Here is a 13,599-nt window from a genome sequence, read left to right as displayed (position 1 = left end):
CTAGGTTGTGAGGGTCCTGGGCAAATACTTTTAGCAGAGCTTCTGTTCAAATAAACAACTTGAGTCATCCTAAATCAGCATGACAACATTTCTAGCGGTCCAATCTCCTGTGGTTCTGTGAAAGAAACTGAACAGGCCAGAAGAAATGGGCACCTCCTAGGATAACTTGGTAGGCATGAGTCCAGAAGACCCTAGGGATATGTGGTCAACCCCCATACTGGAGCAGAGGATAAGAAAGTGAGGTATTTCTCTCTTAAAAGAGAAAAATGGTGACCAGAAAGTACTTAGATCCTGGTCTAAGTTCTGGGTGCTCTGCCTGAACGGTGCCATGTGGTCTAAGGTACCACAGGTGAATTAGAAAATTTGAAGGAAGGCATCTCAAATAGCAACTGAACAGAGACACCACTTATCTGACTCTAAAGGTAGTACTGGCAATTGATAAAGGTTGTGCTGGGGGGCATCATGGCCTCACAAAGAGTGATGCTGGAATGGGGTCAGAGGTTTACAAGTGGATTCAGGGGTTTTGCCTAATATATGTATACAGATAGATGGATATGAATATAGACATGTGTTATGCCGAGATTATTATACGTACATATATTTTCTAACTTTACGCACTGGAAGGGACCAGAAGCAGAGACAGCTTAGCAGTGACGAGCATGCCAGTGCCCAGATCTAGGTTTCTATTTTCCTCGGAAAGGTGGGTAATTTCTGTGGTGCCAGCAAAGAAGGAAGGGATCAAAAACAAAAGTAAAAAAAAAGGGGCATGTAGAAAGCGCACAGGAGCCAACCTGAACGAGCTCCCATAGCCAGAATTGGAATTTGAAGAGCAAAATAAATGATAGTATTGTGCTGTGACCCAAAGGATAAAATAAACATCTACAAGCCCATATTATTCATGGGCTCTGAGCAAACAGAGGGGAGGGAAAGGGCACTGGGTGAGTCAAGTTGTCATTCAAAGCAGCTGTATCATTTTGAATTCCCACAAGGAATATATGAGCATCAGTTGCTTCAAATTTGCACCAATACTTGATATTGCCAGTTTTGCTTTTGAGTGTCATTCTAAGAAGTGTGTAGTGGTATTTCACGGTGGTTTTCATTTGCATTTCCTTAATGACTAATGACGTGGAGCATCCTTTCATATGTTTATTGGCCATTCCTTTATCTTCTTGCCATTTGTTCAGATCTTTCGCCCATTTAAGATGGACTGTTTAATTTTTCATTGAGTGTCAATGTGTTCTAGATATAAGTGCTTTGTCAGAAACGCGATTTGCAAATATTTTTTCTCTCAGTCTGTGGTTTAGTTTCTTACTCTTAACAGTGTCTTTCACAGAGTATACAAATTTTAATTTTGATGAAGTCAAATCGTATCAAAATTATCAATTTTTTTCTTTTATGGATCATGCTTTCAGTGTCATATCTAAACTCTCTACCTAGCTCAAGTTCAAGTAGATTTTTTCCTGTTTCCTGTTATTAGTTTTATAGTTTTAGCTTTTACATTTAGGCCTATGATTCATTAATTTTTTTATCATGATAAAATATACTAACATAAAATTTGCCATTTTAACACTTTTAAGTGTACAATCCAGTGACATTAATTTTACTTACAATGTTTCATAACCATCACCACTATCCATTTCCAGAACTTTTTCTATGATCCATTTTGAGTTAATCTTTAGATAAGGTGTGAAGTATACAATATACATATAAATGCATGCGGATGTTACATGTCCCAGCACTATTTGTTGAAAAGCCTGTTCTTTTTCCATTTATTGGAGAATTTTTTTTAACCAAAAAAACCCTGTTTATTTTGTATTGGCATATCAGTTCAGTTCAGTTCAGTCACTCAGTTGTGTCCAACTTTTTTCGACTCCATGAATAGCAGCATGCCAGGCCTCCCTGTCCATCACCAACTCCTGAAGTTCACTCAGACTCACGTCCATCAAGTCAGTGATGCCATCCAGCCATCTCATCCTCTGCCATCCCCTTCTCCTCCTGCCCCCAATCCCTCCCAGCATCAGAGTCTTTTCCAATGAGTCAACTCTTCGCATGAGGTGGCCAAAGTACTGGAGTTTCAGCTTTAGCATCATTCCTTCCAAAGAACACCCAGGGCTGATCTCCTTTAAAATGGACTGGTTGGATCTCTTTGCAGTCCAAGGGACTCTCAAGAGTCTTCTCCAACACCACAGTCCAAAAGCATCAATTCTTCAGCGCTCAGCTTTCTTCACAGTCCAACTCTCACATCCATACATAACTACTGGAAAAACCATAGCCTTGACTAGATGGACCTTTGTTGGCAAAGTAATGTCTCTGCTTTTCAATATGCTATCTAGGTTGGTCATACTTTTCTTCCAAGGAGTAAGCATCTTTTAATTTCATGGCTGCAGTCACCATCTGCAGTGATTTTGGAGCCCAAAAAGATAAAGTCTGACACTGTTTCCACTGTTTCCCCATCTATTTCCCATGAAGTGATGGGACCGGATGCCATGGTCTTCGTTTGCTGAATGTTGAGCTTTAAGCCAACTTTTTCACTCTCCTCTTTCACATTCATCAAGAGGCTTTTTAGTTCCTCTTCACTTTCTGCCATAAGGGTGGTGTCATCTGCATATCTGAGGTTATTGATACTTCTCCCGGCAATCTTGATTCCAGCTTGTTCTTCTTCCAGCCCAGTGTTTCTCATGGTGTACTCTGCATATAAGTTAAATAAGCAAGGTGACAATATACAGCCTTGACTTACTCCTTTTCCTATTTGGAACCAGTCTGTTGTTCCATGTCCAGTTCTAACTGTTGCTTCCTGACCTGCATACAGGTTTCTCAAGAGGCAGGTCAGGTGGTCTGGTATTTCCATCTCTTTCAGAATTTTCTACAGTTTATTGTGATCCACACAGTCAAAGGCTTTGGCATAGTCAATAAAGCAGAAATAGATGTTTTTCTGGAACTCTCTTGCTTTTTCCATGATCCAGCGGATGTTGGCAATTTGATCTCTGGTTCCTCTGCCTTTTCTAAAACCAGCTTGCACATCAGGAAGTTCACAGTTCACATGTTGCTGAAGCCTGGCTTGGAGAATTTTGAGCATTACTTTACTAGTGTGTGAGATGAGTGCAATTGTGCGGTAGTTTGAGCATTCTTTGGCATTGCCTTTCTTTGGGATTGGAATGAAAACGGACCTTTTCCAGTCCTGTGGCCACTGCTGAGTTTTCCAAATTTTCTGGCATATTGAGTGCAGCACTTTCACAGTATCATCTTTCAGGATTTGGAATAGATCAACTGGAATTCTATCACCTCCACTAGCTTTGTTCATAGTGATGCTTTCTAAGGCCCACTTGACTTCACATTCCAGGATGTCTGGCTCTAGGTCAGTGATCACACCATCATGATTATCTGGGTCATGAAGATCTTTTTTGTACAGTTCTTCTGCGTATTCCTGCCACCTCTTCTTAATATCTTCTGCTTCTGTTAGGTCCATACCATTTCTGTCCTTTATTGAGCCCATCTTTGCATGAAATCTTCCCTTGGTATCTCTAATTTTCTTGAAGAGATCTCTAGTCTTTCCCATTTTGTTGTTTTCCTCTTTATTTGCATTGGTCGCTGAGGAAGGCTTTCTTATCTCTCCTTGCTCTTCTTTGGAACTCTACATTCAGATGCTTATATCTTTCCTTTTCTCCTTTGCTTTTCACTTCTCTTCTTTTCATAGCTATTTGTAAGGCCTCCTCAGCCATTTTGCTTTTTTGCATTTCTTTTCCATGGGGACGGTCTTGATCCCTGTCTCCTGTATAATGTCACGAACCTCATTTCATAGTTCATCAGGCACTCTATCTATCAGATCTAGTCCCTTAAATCTATTTCTCACTTCCACTGTATAATCATAAGGGATTTGATTTAGGTCATACCCTGAATGGTCTAGTGGTTTCCCCCACTTTCTTCAATTTAAGTCTGAATTTGGCAATAAGGAGTTTATGATCTGAGCCACAGTCAGCTCCTGGTCCTGTTTTTGTTGACTGTATAGATCTTCTCCATCTTTGGCTGCAAAGAATATAATCAATCTGATTTCGGTGTTGACCATCTGGTGATGTCCATGTGTAGAGTCTTCTCTTGTGTTATTGGAAGAGGGTGTTTGCTATGACCAGTGCATTTTCTTGGCAAAACTCTATTAGTCTTTGCCCTGCTTCATTCCGTATTCCAAGGCCAAATTTGCCTGTTACTCCAGGTGTTTCTTGACTTCCTACTTTTGCATTCCAGTCCCCTATAATGAAAAGGACATCTTTTTTGGGTGTTAGTTCTAAAAGGTCTTGTAGGTCTTTATAGAACCGTTCAACTTCAGCTTCTTCAGCATTACTGGTATTGGCGTATAGCCAGTTAATAATGTGATGGTTTCAGATGGACAGCAAAGGGACTCAGTCATGCATATACATGTATCCATTTCCCCCCAAGCTCCCTCCCATCTAGGATTCCACTGAGCAGAGTTCCACGTGCTATACAGTAGGTCCTTGTTGGTTATCTTTTAAATATAGCCGTGTGTACATGTCCACCCCAAACTCCCTAACTATTCCTCCCCTCAATCCTTTCCAACCCCGGCAAGGATTTATTATCTTTACACCACTGTCAAAAATCAATTGACAAACCAAAACCACATAATCAGCATCTAACCAGAATGTACTTTAAGCTACTAGTTTGTGAGATAAGCCGCTATGGTGCTGGGAGGTGGGTCTAAGGCACTCAGTGGGTAGGCAGTAAACTGGGTCTACAGTCAATCCACAGAGTAGGGCAAGAGAGACAGTCTCTGGGGAGAGGGAACTGTGATTTTGATCGAAAATGAGTCAACAAGAAAGCCACCCAGAGCAAGGTATGGCCAAATACTAAGGGAAGGACTGTTCTCTTCTTTATTGCCAATATTCATGTTACGATCTATTCGTTAGTGGGGATCATGGCGGAGGGACCCTTTACTATCCCATAACCATTTATACTACCCTTATAAATACTGGTAATGTTCTACGGTCCTTATATGTGTTTCAATTTTTCACTCAGTTGTGTCTGACTCTTTGTGACCCCATGAACTATACAGTCCATGGAATTCCTCCAGGCCAGAATACTGGAGTGGGTAGCCTTTCCCTTCTCCAGGGGATCTTCCCAACCCAGGGATTGAACCCAGGTCTCCCGCATTGCAGGCAGATTCTTTACCAGCTGAGCCAAGAGGGAAGTCCCCTTCATGTACAAACACATTCAAATTCTCTAACAGCTATTATAAGGTGCTATTTTTATTCCCATTTTATAGATGAGGAAACAGCACAGAGAGGTTAAGTTACTGGCTCAAGGTCACACAGCTAGAGCTGGGATATAAGTGAATTCAGTCTGGCTGCTGCCTCTCTACACTGACCCTCTTGCCGTTCCTTGAACAAGACAAGGTTGTCCCCCACTCAAGGCAGCTGCTGTTCATGGTTCAGAGGAGGGTCTGTGCTCAGGTTATGTATTTCAAGAGTTGGCAAATTAAAGTCTGAGGACCCAGTCTGGTCCATTGCTTGTTTTTGTAATAAAGTTCTGTTGAACACAGCTGTGATCACTCGCTTAGGTATTTCTGTGCCTGTTTTCATGCTACAATGGTGAAGTCAAGCAGTTACTACAGAAATCCACGGCCGGCAAAACCAAAAACATTTTCTATCTGGTCCTTTAGGAAAAAGTTTGCTGTTGTGTTTGATGACTGTTAGTATGGGATAACTACCGAAGGTCCTAATATTCCGTAGGAAGGAGTGGAGAGCCAAGGGTCAAGGATAGCAGTCAGAAATCATGTAAGGAGGCAGGAGGAGGAAGCAGAAGCACAGAAAGAAACAGAGCCTTCATTATTAGGTGTAATAATATCCAGTTTTATGTAAGGGTTGGTTTTCTTTAAATGGCAACTGCAAATCAAATTGGATTTCAAGTATGTGGGAGACTCTGAAAGAAAGGCACTTTCAGAGTTATTTTTTAAACCAAATAAACTTTTGCAAAATACATAGAAGTTCCCCATTATGTGTCTACTTCTGCAAGTTTGGGTTTTATTATGCTTGATTTCCTTAAGAACTGGAGCTCTTCAGAAAGAAGGATTTCTTATTAATTAATTATTAATGAATGAATGTGTTGAATATCTTGGTACTGAATATCTGTCTGTCTTCTTTGGAGAAATGTCTGTTTAGGTCTTTTTCCCATTTTTGGATTGGGTTGTCTGTTTTTCTCGTATTGGGTTGTGTAAGCTGCTCGTATATTTTGGAAATTAATCCTTTGTCAGCTGTTTCATTTGCTATTATTTTCTCCCATGCTGAGGGTTGTCTTTTTACCTTGTTTATGGTTTCCTTTGCTCTGCAGTCTTTTTGTTTGTTTTTACCATGTTATACTTTTAAAAAAATTATTTCTTTTTAATTGAAGGATAATCGCTGGGCGATGGGGATAGAGTGGGGAACCTTGTGAAGGATACAGTATACTGAGAGGTACTGATGAGTAAGCAGACAGTGACAGTCTGGAACCCAGAGTAAGCGAGGATGTTTCAGAAACAAATAAGGAGGGCTGCGGTCCAGATGTGGGCAGTCATGAGTCTGTAGGCAGGTGGGTGTTAGAGACCTGGAAATGCTTTCTTGAAGAAGGAAGGTCTAGGCTGAAACTTGAAGGTCTGTCAGGCAGTAATTAGGTGAAGGCAGAGGGCAGGGTAGGCCCGGTAGGGAAGGAGAGGTATATATGGCTGAGAAAAAAGCATGTAAAAGTCTCTACAGCAAGTTACAGTCTCCAGCAAGGCTGGAGTGTGATTCTCCCTGCAGATGAATTGTGGTGGGAAGGAAGAGCTAAGAGGAGATGGGAGGTGAGTGGAGGGCAGTAATGAAGGGTCTTTAGTGCTATGCTATGGAGTTTGACTGTATTTTGAGGACAGTGAGGGTTTGCAAACAATTTTTGGTTTTGGCCGTGCTGGGTGGCATGTGACATCTTAGTTCCCAGACCAGGGGTTGAACTTGCACCCCCTGCACTGGAAGCACAGAGTCTTCACCACTGGATCACCAGAGAGATCCTCCAAAGAGGGTTTTTTAAATTATTTATTTGGCTGCGTCGGGTCTTAGCTGCAGCCATGAGACGTTTGCTGCAGCGCTCAGGTCCTTTTACTGCAGCGCACAGACTCCCTAGTTGTGGCCTGAGTGGTCCAGAGGGCGCGGGTTCAGTAACTGCAGCACGTGGACTTCTTAGCTCCACGGCAGGTGGGATCCTAGCTCCCCAACCAGAGATCAAACCCAAGTCCCCAGTATTGGAATTGCGGAGTCTTTTTGTTTGTTTGTTTGTTTGACCATGTTAGACTTAAAAAAACTTATTTTTTAATTGAAGGATCATTGCTTTATAGAATTTTGTTGTTTTCTGTCAAACATCAGGATGAATCAGCCATAGGTATACATATGTCCCCTCCCTCTTGAACCTGCCTCCCATGTCCCTCCCCATTCCACCCCTCTAGGTTGATACAGAGACCCTGTTTAAGTTCCCTGAGACATACAGCAAATTCCCATTGGCTATCTATTTTACATATGGTAATGTACATTTCCATGTTACTCTTTCCATACATCTCACCCGCTTCTCTCCTGTCCCTGTGTCCGTAAGTTTGTTCTCTATGTCTGTTTCTCCATTCAATTCAGTCAATCAGTCGTGTCCAACTCTTTGCGACCCCATGGACTGCAGCACACCAGGCTTCCCTGTCCATCACCAACTTCCAGAGCCTGCTCAAACTCAAGTCCATCGAGTCAGTGATGCCATCCCACCATCTTATCCTCTGTCATCCCCTTCTCCTCCTGGCTTCAATCTTTCCCAGCATCAGTGTCTTTTCCAGTGAGTCAATTCTTCACATCAAGTGGCCAAAGTATTGGAGCTACAGCTTCAGCATCAGTCCTTCCAATGAATATTCAGGACTGATTTTCTTTAGGATGGACTGGTTGGATCTCCTTGCAGTCCAAGGGGTTCTCACGAGTCTTCTCCAACACCACAGTTCATCTGTTGATGGACATTAATCTGTCGATGGACATTAGGTTGCTTCCATGTTCTAGCTATTGTAAATAGTGCTGCAATGAACATTGGGGTGCATGTGTCTTTTTCAATTTTGGTTTCCTCAGGGTATATGCCTAGGAATGGGATTGCTGGGTCATAGGGTGGTTTTATTCCTAGTTTTTCAAGGAATCTCCATGTCATCTTCCACAGTGGCTGTATCAATTTACATTGCCACCAACAGGGCAAGAGAGTTCCCTTTTCTCCACACCCTCTCCAGGATTTATTATTTGTAGACTTTTTGATGATGGCCATTTTGACCAGTGTGAGGTGATATCTCATTGTAGTTTTGATTTGCATTTCTCTAACAATGAGTGATGTTGAGTATCTTTTCATGTGTTTGTTACCCATCTGTATGTCTTTTTTTTTTTTTTTGACTTTTTAAAAAATTTATTTTATTTTTTAACTTTACAATATTGTATTGGTTTTGCCATATATCAACATGAATCCACCACAGGTATACACGCGTTCCCCATCCTGAACCCTCCTCCCCCATCTGTATGTCTTCTTTGGAGAAATGTCCGTTTAGGTCTTTTCCCCACTTTTTGATTGGGTTGTTTGTTTTTCAGGTATTGGGTTGTATGAGCTGCTTGTATATTTTGGAAATTAATCCTTTGTCAGCTGTTGCATTTGCTATTATTTTCTCCCATTCTGAGGGCTGTCTTTTCACCTTGTTTATAGTTTCCTTTGCTGCGCAGAAACTTTTAAGTTTAATCAGGTCCCACTTGTTTACTTTTGTTTTTATTTCCATTACTCTAGGATGTGGGTCATAGAGGATCTTTGCTTTGTGTCATTGAGTGTTCTGCCTATGTTTTCCTCTAAGAGTTTTATAGTTTCTGGTCTTACATTTAGATCTTTAATCCATTTTGAGTTTCTCTTTGTGTATGGTGTTAGGAAGTGTTCTAATTTCTTCTTTTACACGCAGCTGTCCAGTTTTCCCAGCACCACTTATTGAAGAGGCTATCTTTGCCTCCCTGTATATTCTTGCCTTCTTTGTCAAAAATACAGTACCCATAGGTGTGTGGGCTTATTTCTGGGTTTTCTATCTTGTTCCATTGGTCTATATTTCTGTTTTTGTGCCAGTACCATACTGTCTTGATGACTGTAGCTTTGTAGCATAATTTGAAGTCAGGAAGGTTGATTCCTCCAGCTCAATTCTTCTTTTTCAAGACTCCTTTGGGGAAGCTTGGAGTCTTACTCACCGGACTGCCAGGGAAGTCCTGCAAAGAGTTTTTTTTTTTTTTTTAATCAATTTATTTTTAAATTGAAGGATAACTGCTTTACAGAATTTTGCTGTTTCCTGTCAAACCTAGCAGGGTGACCTGACAAGATTTGCATGGGGAGAAAGATTGTTCCAGTCACAGTGTGGAAAGTGGACGGAGGGTAGGAGAAGGGCCCACAGCAGTTAGAAGTGACTGCAGGGACAGAGAAGACTAACTAAATATATATAAAGAAGGCCAAACCACCTGGGCTTGGGGACAGAACAGATACAAGAGTAAAAGAGGGGAAGAAAAAGCAGGAGGCCAGGATAACTTGATAAATGTGCAGAGGACGGAAGAGGTAGGGCGGCAGAGCTGGGGGGTGGTGGGGAAGGCAGTGAGCGCAACTTTGTGTGCGGTGGGTCTTTGAGGTGCATCTGGGACTTCCATTGGAGGGGTCTACAGGAGAAGGATTTAGGAGTCTGTGGCCCAAGAAAAGGGTTACAATGTAGATATGTGGGTTATGTGATGCCATCTGAAGCTGCTGCAGTGATGAAAATTTCACAGAGGCATTTTAAAGAAGAGAGAGGCCAAGGATAAAATCCTAGAAACACCCTCATTGAAAGGTGGGTGTTCAGAGGAACAGAAAGAAGAGGTGCTAGGACAAAACGCCCACAGAGTTGGAAGGAAAGTAAGAATGTTACAGAAACCCGAGGAAAGAGACTCTTGTAAGTAGGGGGAGTTATGCAAATTTATAGAGTTTTCAAGAAATAATGACACACGAAGAGTGTCCTTTGAATTTATCCATGAGGAACGTATCGGGGACTTTGTGGGGAGTCAGCGGAGTGCTGAGGGTGGAAGCTACAGCTCAGTGAAACCAAGATGAATGAGGGCTGAGGAAGGAGACTGGAGCAGGCAAGTTCTTTCAAGAAGCTTGGCTGTGACGGAGATGTGGGGAGATGGGGGAATGGCTGGAGGGGGACATGGGCTGAGGGAATGTCTCATAATACAGGAGTTATCTGAGCATGATTACATGTTGATGGGGCTTCCCTGGTGGCTCAGATGGTAACAAGTCTGCCTGCAGTGCGGGAGACCCAGGTTCGATCCCTAGGTCAGGAAGATCCCCTGAAGAAGGAAATGGCAACCCACTCCAGTATTCTTGCCTGGAAAATCCCATGGTTGGAGGAGCCTGGCAGGCTAGAGTCCATGGGGTCGCAAAGAGTCGGACACAACTGAGCGACTTGACTTCACGTGTTGATGGGCAAGAGTTGGGGAAGGAAAGGAGAGGGATGAGCAGAAGGAGCACAGTCTCTGAGGAAGCAAGAGTTGGGGGGTGGGTGGGAGCCCAAGACGGTGGAGCGGTCAGCACCGTGCTAGGAGGGAAAGAGGAAAAGTTGGTGATTGATGCCGGCCTGCGTGTTGGTGCGGCAACCAGGAACAGAGTGTTCACTGAGTGATTCTGTTTTTTCCTCTCAAGTTGGTAGGGAGATGATCTTCAAAGCAGGAAGGGAAGCAACAGAACAGCAAGTCTGAAAAGAATGGCCATTGTGGAAATAGGAGGGAGAGCCCTAGGGAAGAACACAGGATGGCTGCGGGGAGGTTACAGGCTAAAGTGAGGCTGCAGACCAGCGCACCAACAGCTCTGCTTTGTGCCATTGGTAATTATATTCCCTGGCACTCGGCAGCCCAGGTGTAAGAGCCAAGAAGGAGAATATGGTTTAACTTACCTAGGCAGGTGTTGTCAAAGAACAGAGGGTAAGACTGTGGATAGCAGGAAGTGACTTTTAAAATGGCTCACGGGTTCGATGGAGTTAAAGAACAGATGTTGCAGGGGTGAAAGTGAGAGAGGCAGAAAGCCGTGAGGTGATCCATGAAAGCGGGGGGTGTGAATTTTATGATTTCAGAGGTGGAGCGGTATCCGATGATGGTACATCAAGGGTGTTTGGAGTATGGTGGAAATGAGGTCACCAGGAGGTGGTGACAGTGAGCTTTTCAGATTTGGGGTGGTTTACCCACATTGATGATAGGAGGACTTTGAGGTAAGGGCAGACTGTGAGTCCGGGTCTAGAGTTTTTGGTGAAAGAGAAGTGGGCCTCCTGAGGTCAAGAAAAGACTGGGGTGAAGCTTTGATGAGTGCTTGGTACATTGCTGATGAATATATTGAGTGCACAAATCAGGGAAAGCATGAATGAATGAATGCATCAACTCAGACCGATCTGGCACATTCTTCCAGAAGAATGTTACTAGGAGTATACGGTTACTAGGGGCTTCTGTATCCTTGAACTATTCAGTGGGTGAGACAGATGTCTATCATTGCCTGCACTATAATCACAGTTGGGAATGAATTGTGGTCCCTTGTTCAGAATATTTCTGACATGAGGCTGCAAATGGTGTAGATGATACTTGTAATTTACCTTTGACTGGGGAGGTCTGAGGCTGCACTTTTCCCGATCAAGTCTCCTTAGATCTGCAATTATGGCTTGCTTAGCAATGCTACATTATAGTTTGGAAGACCCTCATTTCTGCCCAGAATTGTGGAAGATGACACTAACGTTAGCAGTAGCCATAGCTGTTTTTGGCCAAAGTTCAAAAGGATATATTTAATAATAAACACTGAGAACTTACCCTGTGTTGGGCAATGTGAGGAAACTGAGGCTTCAAGAAGTTAGGTAATTCCTCAAACAGAGTCAGAGCCATGATCTGAATTGAGGTGGTTGCACTCTGAAGCTTGTGATGCTTTCCAACACAGCTGACTATGGATCAGGAAAAAAATGAAGCCAGCCTCACTTAATTGACTTAAGGAAAAGTCTCTGAAAGAACCTGGCATCAGTTGGCCTGACACATTTTGCCCACATGTACATTGAATAGCCCAGCTGAGGGTAGGTCCTGTAGCAGAGAACATGTATTAGGATAACTTGGTGAGTGTTTAAGGGCCCTGTATCTGACCTGTTAAGTCACAGCCCTGGGATAAGAGCTTTAGGAAGTTGTATTTTAAAAATATTTGCAAGGGCTAAGGGAACCATAACTTAGTCTCCAGATATGGCTTCCCAGGTGGCTCAGTGGTAAAGAAACTGCCTGCAATGCAGGAGACCCAGGTTCCATCCGTGGGTCGGGAAGATCCCCTGGAGAAGAGAATGGCAACCCACTTCAGTATTCTTGCCTGGAGAATTCCATGGAGAGAGGAGCCTGGTGGGCTCTAGTCCATGGGGTTGCAAAAAGTTGGACACGGCTGAGCCACTAAATACACACACACACACACACAGAGTCTCCAGATAAGTGCCTTGATTTAGGATCTGATTTGGAACTTATTGGGACAAAATGGAAGGACATGCAAGGAAGGTTTATTTAAGCACATATTAAGGAAGTCAATCTGATTTGGGGGGCTCCTTAGGTAGTTATGTGCTAGTTCCTAAGAGGCTTCCCAATCTTCAGGTTACCCCAGTGGCCTCTGCTTCATCCCTGGAGAAGGTAAGAGTAGGATTGCAGGAAGGCACACGCCGCCTCTAGAGCTAAGGGGCCAGGGTGGGAAGGCCACTGGTACTGACTCCTCCTTCCTCCTTCCAGCCTTGCAGTGTTATGATGTACCCAGCTGGTCCTGGATCTGGTGACTCTCCAGAGGGCTTCCCGGAACAACCAAGGCGCCAGTCCCAAACCGGAAATCGCACGGCTCAGACACTGGGTACTGAAACTGGGGATACTGAACGGTCGCTCCTTCTTTACAGTGTGGTCGGGCAGGCGATGGATGGAGAGTGGGAAAGGGGAAGACAGGATTAAAGAGGTCTGGGTAGCACAGAGCTGGTGGAAGAACTGGCCTTATTTTAGTGACACATATTTTGTTCTGTCAACAAGGTTTAGGGACTAGATAAACTAGGTTTATCTAGTCCCTACTATGTGCCTGGCATTGTCACAGACACCCGGAGGAAAATGAACCAACCAACCAGATTGGTCCGGTTGCCTTTGTGGAGGGTTCACCACCTCCCTTTTTGGCTCCCTTACCAGTGGGACACTCCCTTTCTTCCAAATTACTGGGGAAAGGGCCCCTTTGGAACAGGATGAGGCAGGAGACAAAATCGTATGTGCTGAAGCAAGGAATGGACTCCATGTGTGACCTAAATCTGAGCTGAGGAAGAGAGTTAAGAAGAGGAGAAAAATGAGGAAGAGTTTTCTGTCTCCAATGTAAGCAGAGAAGGGCAAGATCACAAAAGTCATGCTGGGTGAGACCTTAAAGAGACAGTCTAGCCCCTCATTTTACAGACGTGGTAACCGATGGAAGGAATGGTTAGGTGGCGCACCCAAGGTGGACACTCAGTCAGGTGGCAGAAGTGGGAATAAAACCGTGGACTAGTAATAACACTACGGG

Source organism: Bos taurus, chromosome 10 (assembly GCF_002263795.3).
Source record: "Bos taurus isolate L1 Dominette 01449 registration number 42190680 breed Hereford chromosome 10, ARS-UCD2.0, whole genome shotgun sequence".
NCBI classification, from domain to species: Eukaryota; Metazoa; Chordata; class Mammalia; order Artiodactyla; family Bovidae; genus Bos; species Bos taurus.
Note: the sequence above shows the minus strand (reverse complement) of the source record.